The 16,723-nt window shown below is 43.4% G+C and overlaps 1 protein-coding gene across 1 annotated transcript in view; it reads right to left on the reverse strand.

The window, feature by feature from the left end:
• The window catches only part of HAT1 (histone acetyltransferase 1), a 326,654-nt gene extending 310,305 nt beyond the window's left edge, over positions 1–16,349 (reverse strand). Inside the window, exon 1 of the mRNA XM_078681568.1 lies at positions 16,247–16,349. The gene's annotated coding sequence lies outside the window, so the exon portion shown is untranslated. The remainder of the gene's footprint in view (positions 1–16,246) is intronic.
• Between the last annotated feature and the right edge of the window lie 374 nt (positions 16,350–16,723).

Below are 16,723 nucleotides of genomic sequence, written 5' to 3' on the forward strand. Positions count from 1 at the left end.
ATTTTCGGTATGTCAAACCTGCCGAAATGTAACAGGGAAAATGTATACGGTGTTTACCGTACCATGCAGATTTTGGTGTGTTAAACACCACAATCCACATGTTATCCCCCAGTAGCCCATAGCTAAGCCATTGCTTGTAGCACTTTCAGCCTTACCTTTTTTGTAAAAACCTTCAACATAACTTTGAATGGACTCCCACTTCCACAGTTTCCTTGAGTAGAGACTTACATTTCTTCAACTGAAAAGCCCAAGACTACACCTGAAAGTCCAGCAAAGCGATCCTTCCCTTCTCTTGTCTTCTTTGGAGATTCTTCCCGGAAATACTTGGACCCTTTGATGCCCAGTTGAATTAACGAATAGTGCATTGGAGCCTCCGTAGCCATTCTTTTTTTTAAACACAAGGAGATTGAGTTAAAGAGGAAAGCGAATTTTGGCAAGGTGGTCATTTTTATCAAATTGGCCCTGCTGAAAATCATTAATGGTTGATGAGACCAGCTGGACAGGAGACGATATACCTCCTTCAATCTTATTTTTGGAAATAAGACTCAATAATCTTATCTATATCCTGTGTTATACTAATACCAAGATATTTCTTCTCTTTCGTGACTCCCAGGTAGGCCCCGCCCATGTTCCAGACCAATTATCTTTGTCTTGGAGGAGTTTGCTTCATATCCAAACACCATCCCAAAGTTCATACCCAATTGCATTGTATTACATCAGATTGTCCGCATACAAGATCTTTCTCTCCCCTGCCTCGTGCTTAGCTGGGAAAATTTTTGTTTCTTTCTAAGTGGTTGAATCTACAGATTGAAAAGCGGTGGAGGGTTCAGTATACAGATTGAAAAGCAGGGGGGAAAAGGGCAAACCGACCTTGTCCCTTTCAAAATTTTAAAAACTGTTGTTGTTCCCCCCCTTTATAAAGATATTTGCCATGAGGTTAGAATATATTCGGTGAATCACATTCCGAACATTTTCTCCTAAGTTGTTGAGTTTCAGGACAGCATTCAGATAGGGCCAGTTTACCCTGTCATATGCCTTAGTGGTGCCTGGCAGGAAAACCGCTAAAGGGGTCCCAAAGGTAGGTGCTCGATCAATTGCACATATTAACTTGTGCATCAGTTCATGGAGAAGTCTACCCTTCATGAAGCACTTCATATCCCTGTGCATCAAGGTCCCCACTGCCAGACTCAGGCTCTTGGCTGGAATGTTGCTAAATAGTTTTATAATTGCAATTTAAAACCGGTTTGGTGTTTTCCTTGGCTTTAGGATTAAGAAAACTACAGCCTCTCCCCACAGTTTCCCAAAATTTCACCAAACAATCTCGTCAGGAAGGGGGTTATTGTTTCTCCTACAGCCCTATGAAACTCGTTTGGGAACCATCCGGGACGGCTGCTTTCCCTCACTAACTGAGGTTGACTGCCTGCTTAACCTCTTGTAGCCCTATCTCTTGATCTAGCCATGCTCTCTGGTGTTCTGTCAGTTTATTAAATGTATCACCCGCCAGCCACTCCCCCATTTCCTCTATCAAGTTTTCTGAGTATAAGTCTGTAAAAAAGTTAACGAAGCCTTTTCAATATAATGAGAACTCAAGAAAGTTAAACCTGTCACTTCAAGCAGTGCATTCCTGGCCTTATCTGTTCTGATTTTCCAAGCTAGCAGTTCTCCTGCGCTCTCCCCATGCTCAAAATGTGCCAGCTTGCTTGCCTCCCATTTTGCTTTAACTCATGCCTCCAATATTATCGACAGATGTTCTCGCTTTACCAACATTTCTTTCTCCAATGCCCCTGTGTCTTCAAATATTATCTGCTGGGCTAGGTGTTGGCTCTCCAACTGACTCAGTTCTTCTTCTAATGCGTGTACCTCTCTTCTATATTCCCTATATTTCTGAGCTGCGATGCAAATTAGCCCCTTCCCTCGTAAATGCCTTATAGGCATCCCTAACTATAGGCAGATGGTTGAATTGACATTCAAGTTCAAGAGTTTGCCAGTCTCCATTTTTAATGGCTCTACAACCTCTGGGTCTAATGACATTTACCTATCAAATGTCCACCTCTTAAGTTTTTGCTCCATGGTAAATTCCATTTATAGGAGAACTATAGCATGGTCAGAGAGGTGAGCAGTTTCGTGTTTTACCTCTTTGACATCTTCACTTATGGCCTGATCTAATAGCATGAAATCTATCCTGGAGGAGTGGCCCTATTTTTTATTGTGTACGGTGGATCCTCGTTGTCTTCCTGATCTCAATGTCTATATGTCGCACAATCCTAGGTGTCTCATCATAGTTTTTAAATATATCTGCATTTTAGGGTACATTCTAGCCCTACAATATTCTGACCTATCTAAATTATTTTTCAAAAAGGTGTTTACATCTCTGGCCATGATGACTGGGTCAGAGAAGGACAATTTCTGGGAGATTACTTTTAAAGGATCGATGTCTGGCACATTAGACACTTAGTATCCCACCAATGTGTATCTTTCGCCATGCAATTGTAAGATGGCGGCCAGCTAGGGAGCCGGCTGCAGGTGCTGTGTCGCCAGCTAATCCCCCCTCTGCATTTAACCATGGCATAGTCATCGAACCTAGGAGGGGCTGACGCGGAACTTTGGCTGCAAGCTGCGCATGAAATCTGGAAGGCTGCAGCATGGATTCACCTCCGCGGGAAAGGAGGCAGGTGCAGCACAGGCGGGTCGCCTCCTCATTGAGCTGAAGCGTGGAAACATGACGCCAGTACAGGGAGCATTGCCCTACCACCAAAGACTGCTAGAACAAGCAAAGCTAGACCTGCCATAGAAGAGGATAGCCGAAGAGAAGGTAGGGGGCAGCAGATTTCTTGGGTAGGGGGGCAGGCAAAAGAATAGCTACACATTGAGGAGTGTTCCAGAAATCCAAAATATGATCTCATAGTGCCCTGTTAAGTAGGTTGGCCTGTTAATATTATCAAGGTAAAGACTGGCAGTGGTGGGACTACAAGAGTGAGTCAGATGAGCCAGGTTAATGTCACCCCCTCCGTATTAGATACAGGAGTGTTTACTAACGCTAGTCAGGACGCGAAGACACCGACGAGGAATAGAGATTCAACAAAATAGCGCATCCACAGCTCTACAACCAGTATCAACAATATCGGGGGAATCAATGCCCTATATATAATAGATATACCATATAAGAAGACCATATCAGAAATTAAGTGATGAAATTGTTCTTGGAACCAAAGCGGAAAAACTGATCTTTGAAAGTGGAAAGGATGTTCAATTACATTTTGTGGTTTTAGATTGGAATCTCTGGTTTTTATTAGACCCCATGCTCATCGTTCATAGCTGCGATCTGCAATAAGTTTTGAACCCTTGTCCATATATATCTTAGCAATTGGACATAATTTTAACTGTACATCCATCAATTGATGTGACACAAACATTCTACAAGTTCAAAGTGTGGCCTTCCTGACGAAGACGCAGTGGTGCGTCGAAACGAGCGTCGAAGACTTTGTTAATTTGTTTGCCACCAAAAAGAATGTTGTATTTTAATTAAATGTTTTTATGGAATGTGTGAAGATTCTAATATGTTATGAAAACAGTATATGTACAAGACTGAAATAGATACTGAAACATTGCAAGGGTGTTTTTTATTATAATTGTATTTTAATAAAAAATAGTTTTTACATTTGATACATTTTGGCTTATGGTTATACTTCAGCTGTCCAATCAATAATTCATGCTTTGAGGATAAGCAGCTAGATATATTTATTTATTTATTTATTTATTTATAAGTTTATATAGCGCTTGAATCACTCCACCAGGAGTATCTCTGCGCTTTGTGACCAGCAAATTAACAGTATACGATGGAAAGGTGATTAGATTTCATTTTTAAACAGGATAGTTTTTAGCTGTTTTCGGAAAGTAAGGTGCTCTTTACATAGCCTTAGGGCCAATGGTAACTTGTTCCACATATATATGGATCTATGACCTAGATTTATACGTAAAATTGCCTAGGAAGTTATTTGTTGAATTGTTTAATCCCTGCCCTAGGAATGTCCTTCATAAATTCCCCAGGGGGTCCCAGATATTTTCCAAGAGAAGTTAGATACAGGAGTGAGCATACCATTAGTCCTATGCGAAAAACGGGTGGACCACAGAAAAACTACAGGTGAGAATGCCCCTTCTTTAAGGACATTCCTTAAGGTCCTGCCCAGACCTAAATTGGGGTCGACCTAGTGAGATAAGAGGGTGCCCAGAAGGCGGGAGGAGGTGAGTTGGGGAATAGAGAAAGCATTACACCTACCATGCCTAGTTCATCTAGTGGCCCCCTTAGGGTGTGACAAACAGAACACTGTACTTATGAGGGTTCTGTGATTTCGAACCAGACTCCATTTTGTTTGAGTTGTTCTTGATGACATTTTTTGTGTTGCCCTCACGTAGGCCGTGGAGGTAACCGAACGAACGAAGTTGCATGGGCCTCATTGTTCATGTATGCATTAACAGGCCCTTTTCTGACTTGTGAGTGAACTGCAGGACGCTGACCTCTTCACCTGAAACTGACCCTTTCACAAAGCCAATTTCTCTGGCTGATCGTTGTCTAAAATTGCCAATCAATGTTCAGGATATCGTTAACTTTTAGTTTCTTGCACATATCTTATGCTACTCAACATCTGAATTGTTTCTTTCCTTACGACTTTTCATTACATGGGTAGTGCTTTCAATTATGGGGTTGTCCGGCTTGTGGAAATTGAATTTGGGACAGTCCTAGTAATTAACTTTTGGGTTGGGTTACTGTAAATGGGTTTTTGTTAATGTTATACTCAGTTAGAAAATGTGTCCTATTGGTCAGAATTTTGCGCAGTGGGTGTACATTTATAATGAGAATATGGTGTATAAAAAGTGATGTCTTGCTCTATGAAAATTGAACAGTTTCTTGAGTTGTACACCGTGTTGTATTGCTGAGATTACTGTTACTAGCTGCAGCTAATAAATTTGATCTCTGACGCCACCTAGAAGTATTCCGTGTCTCTGTTTGCCAAGACAGGAGAACCCGAAGACTTTGGGCGTGTCCCTGGCGCCGCTGGGTTCTAAGAAAACCCGGTTCTCCAGTTGGCACCCAACGGTGGGGCGACTTCAGCGGTACCGGTCCAAGCCTGAGGATCGTGAGGAGCCACGTGAGGAAATTCTGGCGGAAGGCTGCCACTTTATTGACCCCTGCATGTCGACGTGGACCGAAGGTCTTTTCTGCGAGGCTTCCCGCTTTCCAACGGCTACGAAGGACTGCTGCCCTGACTGTCGCCCTGTCTTGGACCCTTGATTGATCCTTTGTAAAGCGAGATGATAGACGGTCTTCTGGTGGCGTGACAGATATTTTGGTTAAGTATAAGTGGGTCGCTCCCACAACTTTGTTTTGGTTCTTGGTTTTGATTCGTTTGTTGCAATAATCGAAGCCGAGGGGCTCGTATATTTACGAGTGTATCGATAGTTGATAACCCCTTGAAGTTTGAAGCTAGATTAGTGAGCTATAAGATGCATGGTCTTAGCAAAATTAGGAAATGGTTTAGTTGTGGTTGCAACAGGGATTCCCGATTGGAGGATTCGTGTCCGATACCGCCGGTTGGAACTCCGACTTATGAGCTCTATTCAAAACACGGAGTGGGTCCTATTACTTATAATGAAGTATGGGTCCGCTATACAAAAAAAGATGGTGTTTTACGATGGCCCCAACATGGTAGTTTCGAATTAAATATTTTAGATAATCTGGAAGTTGCGCTATTTAAGAAGAAAGCCCGGCCGGCAATGTTTGACTCTTTCCGCCTCTGGCGTAAGGAAGCCAAACAGCGAGAAAATTAAGCAAGCAAAGAGAGATAGGAAAGATAAAAATATGTCAGTACTACAAGCTGCTAGGCAGTTTAGGGAAGATGGAGAAGAGCGTGCGAGTGAAGTCTCATATAGACAACGTTGCATGGCCATCGATAAATGTTATCCGGCCTTGCCACCTTCTCCTCCAAAAGTGATTGAAGATCCTGAAAAAGATCCTTTGATCTCTCATTTACTGAGATTGCCACCCCCTTATGTGCAGGGTGCTACTGCACCTCCATTACCCCCGGTTGTTCCACCCTTTGTTGTTCAACCTCCTGCTGTTGTTCAGCCACCCGGTGCTCCACAGATGATTTTGCCTCCTACTGCGCAACCCACTCTAGGGTCGCCAGATTTGCTACCAGCTTTGCCTCAAACTCCTTTGCCTTCTACTTCTGCATCTTCGACTCCTACTGCTCTTGTTCCTACACCTCTTTTGCCTCAAAATACTTATTCTCCTGTTCTTATGTCTGCTTCTTCTCCTTCTGCTCGAAAACGAATGACTGAGACTGTTGTTAATCTGTTGTCTCCATTGTTTGGGTCACTGAATATGACCCCTGTTTCGGAACGTAAGCAGAGTCGTAGTCCGCTTCCTAGTTCCGAGGAACAGACAGTGTTGGATTTGTTGGCTCGTAGATGGATTTTAAATGCTTCAAGGTATAATTTGCCAGCGGTTATGGATGTTTTCTTTCAGTGGGATCCGCCTAAGCAAAGGTACGTTTTTGATCTAATGTGTACTTTTCTTCATCAGGAATGGGAAGATAATGAGTTGGGTCCGATTCCGCAGGAAGTGCTTGATGTTCAGTCAGAATTTGCTAAAGGGACGATAGTGGAATCTGATGTTACAGATGCCGTGGAGACGATACTTGTTTTTAGGTCTAGATTACCGCCTCAGACATTGTACGAACCTGATTCCTCTGTTAGGAGGAAAGTGAAGCAGTATCCTATGAGAGAGGTTCCCCCTGTATGGAGAGAGGAAGTTGTTGCTAATGTTAATCAGGGTATTCAGGGTGTACCGGCTCATTTTCAGCCAGTATGGGTACATGTCCCTTGGAAAAGAGCAGAGGTCTTGGCTCTTAAGCAGACCTTACCTGACCCCCGTAAGAATCCTGCAGGTTATTGCAAGGAGTTGTCTCAGACAGTTGAAGCGTGTATTATGAATTTAGCTGACATAGATATGTTAATGGGTAATGTAGTCCCTCAACCTTTGTGGGCGAAGATTCGTCATGAGAATCATGCGGCAGAATTAGGAGATACGTGGTCTAATATTGTTGCTGCAGATGGTCGGCAAGTAGGTGGTGCCAAACCTGAGCCCTTAGTTGCAGAATTACCTGGTAGGATTATTCATTTGATGAAAACTATGATGCCTCCTTTACGAGTGAATTGGGATAAGTTACAGCATGCAAACAGAAGAAAGACGAGAGTGTGTCTGATTTCTTCACTAGGTTTGAAGAGACGTTTATCGATCATAGTGGTCAGGACATGAGTACGGAAGGTGGTCAAAGGTTGTTTGTGGACAAATTTGTCTTTAATTTGCTTCCCGAACTTTCTAATAAGTTAAAGGACTCTGAGAGTTCATGGGCTGTTTCTTCGTCGGCCCAGATATTGGCTACTGCACAATATTACGAGAATAGCGATAAAGATGAGAAGGATAAAGCAGAGAAGAAAACTAAAGATCTAAAGACAAAAGTTCTTTTGCAGCAAGCTTATCCGCCTCGTCAGAATCAGCCTCAGTTTCAGCAACCTCCACAGTTTCAGAGATTGTTACAGAAACCTGAGCCTTATGCTCCGCGATTCTTTTCTGGTCCTAATCAGTGTGCTTATTGCAGAGAGGAAGGTCATTTCAAGAATAGTTTCCCGGTTTTGTTACAACGTGCGAATGGCGTATCTGGTCAGAGAGGGCGTGGTGGTTTCCAGCAAGCTCCTGGGGTAGGGGACGTGGTGTGTTACCCCAGAATGAGCGTTCCTCTTCCCTTCAGAATTCTGCGGATTATTTTGACAGACAGAATGTTCCGAGTGTTCAGTCTGCACAGTACTATGTTGATGAATATTATGTCGAGAGTGAGAGTGCTGGTTATAATGATAGTTAGGACAGCCATGGGCAAAGAGAGAGAGTAGTGTCAGTTCCAGTAGACCAGAGTGGACCTTATGTTGAAGTGATTACATCAGGTGTGGCAGAACCTTTTCTTTTGGATACTGGTGCGACGAAGAGTTCTATTATGCACTCTAAACTTCCTGGCGCACCTTTGTCTGGCTTGACCAATGTTTCCATAGGATTTTCAGGCGCCCCAGTTTGTAACCCGGTTTCTAGTCCTTTGCCTCTTTCTATTGGTCCTTGTGAATTGGAAGCTCCTCTTATTCTGACGACTGGTTGTAATGAGAATCTGTTGGGTTTGGACTTGCTGAAAAGACTGCATGCGACATTACATTGCTCTCCTGCGGGAGTACATCTTACCTTGCGTAAGAAAGTGATTTCTCCGATGTATTTGTCTAAAGATTGCCTTCCACTGGAATTGCGTTCTCTTCCTGATACACTTTGGGCTACAGGTCCGAATGATGTTGGTCTCTTGCAGATTCCACCCTATGTTGTTACCCTTAAGTTGAATGCTAGGCTACCTCGTATTCCGCAATATAAAATCTCTAGTGATGGCGAGAGAGCTCTTTTGGCGATCATCTATGATTTGGTTGAGAAGGGTGTAGTTGAAGAAACGAGAGGTAGTGTGTGTAACAGTCCTGTTTTGCCTGTCCTTAAGCGTACTGATGCTTCTCAGCCACCTGTGTATCGGTTTGTAATCAATCTTCGAGAAGTGAATATGATTGTGGTGCCACAGTTTCCTGTTGTCCCTGATATCACTGCTTTGTTGACTCTGATTCCTGCTTCAGCAGCCTGGTTTTCAGTTATCGACCTGAAGAATGCTTTCTTCAGTATTCCAATTGCTGAGGAAAGTAGAGATATTTTTGGCTTCTCTTTAGGAGGCCGAAGCTTCCGGTTTAAGAGAGCTCCTCAAGGTTATTGTGAAAGTCCCTCCATCTATAGTCAGGCGTTGAAAACTCAGCTTGATGGTTTTGTGTTGCCTACTGGTGCTACTCTTATTCAGTACGTTGATGATTTGCTGATTACTGATGATGATGAAGAGATTTGTAAAGAAGCTACTCTTTCTTTGTTACGACATTTGTCTGACCTTCATCATAAAGTGTCACCTTCCAAGTTACAGTATTGCCAACAAGAAGTAACCTACTTAGGTCATCTCTTGTCCAAGGAGGGAAGAAGGTTGACCCCAGAACGAATTCAAGCGATTGCGCAAATGAGTGTGCCATCCACACAGAGAGAAGTACGTGCTTTCTTAGGTATCACCTCGTATTGTAGGCAATGGATCCCTAACTTTTCCTTGCTAGCGAAACCTCTGTTGGCGCTGACTCTTAACGATACTCCGTATCCTCTCCCTTGGTCTGATGATTGTCAGAAAAGTTTTTCTGAATTACGTGATGCATTGTGTTCGGCTCCGGTATTGGGTACTCCGGACTACAGTAAACCTTTCACATTGTATGTTCATAAGAGAAAAGGTTGTGCATTGTCAGTATTGGCTCAACAATTTGGAGACAAGCAGCGCCCATGTGCGTATTTTTCAGCGACGTTAGATCCGGTAGCTAAAGCGTTGCCGAGCTGTTTAAGAGCTGCAGCGGCTGTTTCTATCCGACAGTCTGCTGGTTTGGTATTGGATAATACGTTGATTGTGATGGTCCCACATGCAGTGGATACTTTATTGAACAGGACCAAGACTCAGCACCTTACTAGTGCACGTCTGTCAGGATATGAGTTGACACTTTTGGCTAGCCATGTTCACATCAAAAGATGTAATGTGTTAAATCCAGCTACGTTGTTGCCGATTTCTGTAGAGACAGATGTTCTGGAACAGCATGATTGTGTTCTCCGGACAGAGGAGGAAACGAAGGCTAGAGTTGACCTAAAAGATACTCCTCTTGAGAATGTTGATGGTACCTTATGGGTAGATGGTTCGTGTTTCAAGCTTCCGAATGGTGAGACGACTGCGGTATATGCTGTCACAACTTTACATACAGTTGTTGAGACAGCACGCATAGCACAGAATTCTGCACAAGCAGCAGAGTTGATTGCATTGACTAGAGCGTGTGTGTTGTCAGAGGGAAAGCGAGTGAATGTCTATACTGATAGCCAGTATGCGTTTGGTGTTGCCCATAGTTTTGGACATTTGTGGAGAGAACGAGGATTCCTTACTTCTATTGGTGCGAAAATTCAGCATGGGCAGTTAGTGAATGAACTTTTGGAATCACTTACTCTCCCAAATAGATCGCAATTGTGAAGTGTAGTGCGCATAAGAAAGTTGTGGATGATGTAGGTCGAGGGAATGCGCTTGCGGATGAAGTTGCGAAGGAAACGGCGAAAGACATGATGAGCCGTATGTATGTTTCAGGCCCTGCAAGATGGGTTATGGCTGGTGGAATGTGTGAAGACACAATAGAAAGTGTGAAGATGATTCAGGCTGAAGCTACGGAAAAGGAAGTGAGTACGTGGAGAGAAAGTACGGGTATGTTGGATTCGACGGGTTGTTGGGTTGAGTTGTCAGAGCACCAGCGATGGTTGTTGCCAGACGTGTATGTGCTCCCAGTGGTTACTATGGCTCATGGAATGGCTCACATTAGCTCAAAAGGAATATGCAAGTTGTTGGCCCCAGTATGGCAGAATGCTGGAATTCCTAAATGTGCTGAGAATTTGGTGAAGCATTGTATGATTTGCTTGATGCATAATCCTGGCAAGGGAACCCCAACTCCAGCTGGTCATTTTGCTCCTCCGACGTATCCGTTTGAAGTGATACAGCTAGATTACATTCACATGGAGAGATGCAACAATTTGAAGTATGTTCTAGTGGTTGTTTGTGCCTTTTCCATATGGATAGAGGCCTACCCCCTAAAGGATAATACTGCCTTGTCTACAGCCAAGGTTTTGCTCAAGGAGTATTTCACTAGGTATGGTTTCCCAAGAATTGTATGGTCGGACAATGGGAGTGAATTTGTGGGTCAAGTCATGAAGAAAGTATGTGTTGGATTGGGAATAAATCAGAAATTTCATGCAGCGAATTACCCCAGTCAGCAGGTCTGGTTGAGTGCTATAACGGCACTTTAAAACTGACATTAGCTAAGATACAAGCGAGCACTGGTCTTACATGGCCGGATGCCTTGCCGTTGGCTCTTTTGTCAACAAGGACGACAGTGCATTCTCGTGTGGGACTTAGCCCATACGAAATAGTTTTTGGTCGTCCAGCGAATGTTTGGGGTGTGCCTCGTCCTAAGAAATACAACGACATTGAGTACCCTATGTTGGTGGATTACTTACATGACTTGACTGCTAAATTACGTGTTCTCCACCAACAGGTCTATGACAGTTTGCCGACAGCTACTGCAGATCCAGGCCATACGATCCAACCTGGTGATTCGTTGTTAATAAAGAATTTTCAGCGATCCAAGAATTTGGAACCGAGATGGACTGGACCTTTTTTGGTATTGCTGGTCACTAGGACTGCTGTTAGAGTAGCTGATAAAAAGAATTGGGTGCATGCCACCCATACGAAAAAAGTTTTGTTGCCCTTACCGTATGACAAGTGGGTGAGGGATGGAATAGATGACTCCGAATGTGAGAGAATTCCTAGATTTGTACCTTTTAGTGATGCGCATTTGACATGGACTCAGTCAGAACGCGAGGATGATGATGTTCTGCAAGCTGCTGTGCCTTTGCCTTTGAGACTCGACACGACGAATACGGAAGTCCTTTTTAAGGATCACACTGTGCCTGGCAAAGAGCGCTACAATCTGAGATCGAAAAAAGACGTCTAAAATGGACAAATAAAATTGAATTTTTTTTATGTAGTGAATTACACCTTGTCAGATCAAGAGACTTTTTTACTTTTTCCTTTTTCGAGTCACCATCCGGACTCAGCTGCAGGGTCGCGGTACAGCCTTAAGGGGTGAGCCGCGTATTGACACAAGGTCTGTGGTTCAGGGCCGCAAGTACGATCTTGACGCACACTTAAGTGAAGAAGGTAATAGCCGTGAGCAGCACGTTAGAGGATGGTGTCTTTTGAGTCTGATAAGAGTGATAAGAAAGTCGATTTTAGAGCAAAAATGTGTACATTGATTCGTAACAAATGTTTTTTAATACTTTGTTTTCTAATGCTTTTGAATATTACGTTAGCTTGTGTGGGTTGGATTTTCTATGTTATACAACAGACGCTTGCATCTACATCCCAACCTACTCTTTCTTTTTCTACTGTTTCCCCACATGAGTTTCATACGTTGCCTGAACATGAACAGACACGAAGATCAGAATTTGTGAACAATTCATTTATACAGATGTTGCATTAGCATCAGTTAGTTGTAAATACTACGAATTGCTGGGTTTGTGGTCTTATGCCACATACGACAGTTAAGGGAATGCCATATTTGGTTTTGCCTTTTTCGCCTAATGGGTCAGTATGGGCACTCCAAGCAATGTTTATCTATGCGAATGAAGCATCTCCTGTACGTTCCTTCAAAGATAATGCGAGTAATAATGCCTTGATACAGGGAATAGTAGATATGATCAGAGATATTGATGCGTATAATGCTATCCCTAAAGATGAGGTACGAGCATTTGTTGGTTGGAACAAGACGAGATATAGTATTAGTCTGACAGAAAAGGAGAGACAGAAAAGGTCTCCTCCTATTTGGATTGTACCCCACCGAGGTCATTTTTGTCTGCAAGGTAATGGTCAAAATCCGAGAGCTCAGCTTGGTAAGAGTGTGTGCGTTCACACCTATGTCTATACATCCCAGAAATCGCCACCGTACGTGCCAACTAAAGGCACGTATTTTGTTTGTCACGACAGAGCATATACATGGTTGCCTCCTGATTTCTCAGGCACATGTTATGTGGCATTTTTGCTTCCCCCTACATACACAGCTGCTTTCAATTACCATAAGACAAGATATGGTAGTGGTGTTATCGATGCGAAAGATACTGTCGCACAAGAAGTTGGGGACTTCTTTAAGGGTTTTCTGCCCTTTTGGGGTCCATTGGCTAATAGTAGGAATATTCGTCAGCTTACGAGAGTGGTCGAGGCCACTATAAATGAGACTGCAGGTGCCCTTAGCAATATTACAGCTGAGCTTTGTTTTAGATATTATACTTGCAGATAGAGGTGGGGTATGTAAATTGATCGGGTCTAGTTGCTGTGTTTTCATACCAGATAACGCCCCGACAGTGTACCAAGCCATCTTGAGGTTACATAAGTCCGCTAAGTCTATACACGTAGACGAAGGGAACTGGTCATTGATAGAATGGTTTTGGGAACTGCTGTCCAAATGGGGATGGAAGATTCTGATGTTTCTTGGTATGGCTTTAGCAATCCTTTTCTCGTGTTGCTTATGCATCCAGTGTGGTCCCGCCATTTATAGTCTTTGTGCTACAATCTGTGTGAGAAGACCAGTCCCGAGAGAAGCGAAGGATAATAAGATGATGTTACAGCAACACCTTGATGACCTGATGAGAATAGATATAGACCTGGTTTCAGATTGACGTGAGTTTAGGTTATTGCCTACGTAATGGCAAAAGGAGGGTCTGAGGTTCCGTGATTTCGAACCAGACTCCATTTTGTTTGAGTTGTTCGTGACGCCATTTTTGTGTTGGCCTCACGTAGGCCGTGGAGGTAACCGAACGAACGAAGTTGCATGGGCCTCATTGTTCATGTATGCATTAATAGGCCCTTTTCTGACTTATGAGTGAACTGCAGGACGCTGACCTCTTCACCTGAAACTGACCCTTTCACGAAGCCAATTTCTCTGGCTGATCGTTGTCTGAAATTGCCAATCAATGTTCAGGATATCGTTAACTTTTAGTTTCTTGCACATATCTTATCCTACTCAACATCTGAATTGTTTCTTTCCTTACGACTTTTCATTACATGGGTAGTGCTTTCAATTATGGGTTTGTCCAGCTTGTGGAAATTGAATTTGGGACAGTCCTAATAATTAACTTTTGGGTTGGGTTACTGTAAATTGGATTTTTGTTAATGTGATACTCAGTTAGAAAATGTGTCCTATTGGTCAGAATTTTGCGCAGTGGGTGTACATTAATAATGAGAATATGGTGTATAAAAAGTGATGTCTTGCTCTATGAAAATTGAACAGTTTCTTGAGTTGTACACCGTGTTGTATTGCTGAGATTACTGTTACTAGCTGCAGCTAATAAATTTGATCTCTGACGCCACCTAGAAGTATTGCGTGTCTCTGTTTGCCAAGACAGGAGAACCCGAAGACTTTAGGCGTGTCCCTGGCGCCACTGGGTTCTAAGAAAACCCGGTTATTCACTTAAGGATCCGAGGATGGACGAGATAGTACAAGTAGATTCCAAGTATTGGCCCATGAGGGGCAAACCCTCACAGGCCCTATAGGAGAGGCAGGGTGCGAAATGGGGATTCAGGTTCTGACAATGATGGGGCCGGTGCAAGTTGCCCCATGGGAGACCGTAAGTGTAGCCAACAGCCTGCAGAAGTGGACCCAGTTGAAATAATGTTAAAAGCTTTAGCTGTAGAGATGAGAAACAGATTTACCACTTCCATCACCAATCAGATATCCGGGGGATGTGTGAAATTGTGGCAGAAAAACTTGACTCGTTGGCTTTGAGAACATAGGATTTCGAGAATACAGCGGCAGAACTGAAAGCTGCAGTCACAATTGATAGAAGATAAATGCAGTACGATTCAGGGAGTGAGAGCTCCAAGACAAACATGAGTCCCTAGAACACAGCTTTCCAAACTTTTCATGTAGATGACAAACCTTTTAGACAATCTGCATTTTGCGCCACAGTAATGTGAGCGAGCAAGCCTGAACCACCTAAGGGGAGGAGGGGGGGGGGGGGTTATAAAGCGTGGCATGTATTCTGAGGGTTTTGTTAGCTTTCTAGAAAGGTCCCGGTTCTTTTAAAAGAAAGGTGGTGTTGTTAAGTTTTTTTCATGCAAGCGACAGATTTCTTTGATGAGTTGTGTCTTCAATTTCTTTCTGTTTAGCTGCCAGGTTGATTGAGATCTCAAAGTCAGGTACAACTTGATCCAAAGAGTGGCCATTAACGCATGGTGACCTTCCTTCGTGCCTCATTCTTTTGAACCTAAAATGGGGAAAGCTTTTCTGGTTCTCACTTACTACCCATTTCCTATACAAGGACTTGTGTGGCTGTAGGCACAGCCCAGTGCTGTGAAATAAAAAGAAGGCTAGCCAGACGTCAATTATTACAGCAAACGCAACACAGACTAAATACCTTGCTCAGTGTTTCTTTTCTTCTATACCTCCCAGCTAAACTGAGTTCAAGATTGAACATTAAAAATTTCCAGTATTCTCTAATTGATTTCTGCACCCCCAGGTTTCCTTCAGTACAGCAAAGAAGGAAGCTTCTGGCAGTCCTTGCATGAGCGAGCATAAGTTTTCTCAACAGACGACTCATTAATCTTTTCTGCAACTATTCACAAGGACCAATGCACCTCGCAGGATCTATTTACCAAGGTACTTCATCCAGTGGTTAGAAGCAACACGTGCTAATTCAAAATTGCTCTCCAATATCAACATTGTAATTTGCAGAGGTGCAGCTACATAAAACATGAACACCGCCTGTGCAACGGAACCAACAAAGTTAAAAAAGGGAATTTATAAGTTCAAGTTTGTATGTGATTTTTACAGGGTTTTATAGATTATTTTTATAGTCTGTGAAATGGCGTATGTCGTGAGGTGCTTGACTGAACGATGCACAGAACAGGAAGATAATGAAGTGACCTGCTCCCTAAGATTCCAGTTGTGGCTCTGTACTTCCCCTCTATGTGATTTTGGTACGTTTTTTTTCCCCCTCACAGTGCTGCAGTTAGAAGCACTGTAAATCGTCTGTGCACTTGACCTGACACTGCTTCTTTGCTTAAGTGGTTACCGTTCCTGTTGCCAAGATCTGTATATAATCTACAAGGGGGCCCGATAAAATAGGGGGCGCAAAGGAGAGAAAAGGGCAAGTAATAGTAAGGGACTGGAAGTTTAAAGGAAATAAGGAGTGCGAGAAAATAAACACTGCGGTGCTATCGAGAATTGCAAACCTTTACACAAAAAGAATGAATTTACTCTTACAGATTTAATAACAACCTCCATGGCTCCTAATGTATCAATACTGAGTCTGTCTTTGCAGAATTCAAATCCGTGACTCTGCAGCCGGCATGCAAACCATCGCGCACTCTTGGACAGGATGCTAACAAATGCTCTGTCTCTCACAACACAAACACAAGAGCCTTGTTCCTCAAACCCAGGGCAGAAAACAACAAACTGTTATGAGCGCACAACAGAAAACAAAGTTACAGGCCGACAAACTTACCGAGCGCCTGGGATGGGGAGCAGAGGTGGTCACTATCTGCGTCGCAAAGGGAACATGGCCGCGTGCTCAGCTCACGCTCACCTAACGCTTCTCCTTCCTCGGCGTACTGCGTCAGTGAATGCAAACGTCCAAGAGAGCATTCGCCCTAATCTGCCCGCAGACGTCATCGTCACGTGACACACCCACACATGGGAGGCGACACAGTACTGTGTCACGACACACAGTTTGGAAAGCTCTGCCCTAGAAAATAGCGTGAGAAGAAACAGCATAAGCTCCTGAATGTACCAGCAGGGGCGTATGGTGAGGATATAAGGGGGTTCATTGTAGTCTTATCTAAAGCAGCAGGAGTGTCCAAGATCCCAGAAAGTGATATTCAACGAGTGCATAGTGATCCATTCAGGTGTTGCCCCGGTAGAAGTAAACCAAGGAAGATCTTGGCTATTCTTCTGACATACTCCATAAAAGAACAGATCCTGG

The sequence above is a fragment of the Lissotriton helveticus genome, chromosome 3_1, assembly GCF_964261635.1.
Source record: "Lissotriton helveticus chromosome 3_1, aLisHel1.1, whole genome shotgun sequence".
NCBI classification, from domain to species: Eukaryota; Metazoa; Chordata; class Amphibia; order Caudata; family Salamandridae; genus Lissotriton; species Lissotriton helveticus.